This window comes from Scylla paramamosain, chromosome 42 (assembly GCF_035594125.1).
Source record: "Scylla paramamosain isolate STU-SP2022 chromosome 42, ASM3559412v1, whole genome shotgun sequence".
Classification (NCBI taxonomy): Eukaryota; Metazoa; Arthropoda; class Malacostraca; order Decapoda; family Portunidae; genus Scylla; species Scylla paramamosain.
Genome location: NC_087192.1, coordinates 13850852 through 13851945, shown reverse-complemented (window position 1 = coordinate 13851945; position 1094 = coordinate 13850852).

The following is a 1094-nucleotide window of genomic DNA, read 5'->3' as shown; positions in this document are numbered from 1 at the left end:
GGTGGTTTTGCTGTGTACGTTGAGTTTGTACACCTGTAGACAACGTGCCATGCGTGATGCAGGTTAGGAAGGTTATTACAGACAAAGACAGCTGCCGAGTGTGACTGGACAGCTGCGCATCAGGCAACACGTGCAGACAGTTCACCAGGATTTGGCTGAGTCAAATTGATAAAGCTAAGGAGAATTGCAATATTGATGCTGAGACGATGAAAAATGTTGCCATGAATGAGGAAACTGTAGTCTGGAATAAAGAGATTGCACATATATATATATATATATATATATATATATATATATATATATATATATATATATATATATATATATATATATATATATATATATTATCAGTCGGAGGAAGAGGAGTACGTTTACATCACTCCACCATCACCATCCTCTCACGAAAACTAGTAGGTAAAATATAAAGTGCAGTTTGTTTTAGACTGAATATTGGTGTGTAAGGCACAATGGAACCATTCCAGATATGCCCATACATAGTATGTTATGATTCTATTTAGTTTTGATGAATGTAGGGGTGGTAGAGTTCAAAGTTTGCCGCACGCGCGGAAATCCCGGATATGGCGCCGGCGCGCGTTTTGACTGCCCATGCCGAAGAGGTTAAGGGGCTCGTAGTAGTGGTGGTGGTGGTTGTGGCTGTGGTTGTGGTGGTGGTTATAAGAACATAAGAAACGAGGAGACTGCAAGAGGCCAAGTGATGGCCTACACAAGGCAGCTCCTCTATCCAACCATTGGAGCAATCCAACGCCTACCCATCCCATCTATCCTCCCTATCCATGCTCTCATCTAGCCCTTTTTTTAAACTATCTAATGTTTCAGCACTAACCACATGTCTACTTAACCTGTTCCAGGTATTGTATTTAGTGGTGTGTGTGTGTGTGTGTGTGTGTGTGTGTGATGTCATGGGGAGATTTGAGACAATAATAAGAATGCCCTATATATAAGACTAATATAATAATAGGAATAATAAGAATAATAATATTTTTTCACGGTCAACCGTTGGAAGCTCAAACCACCCCTATCCCATCCTCCCTTATCTCTCCCCTATCTCCTCCCCTCCCCTATCTCTCCCCTAC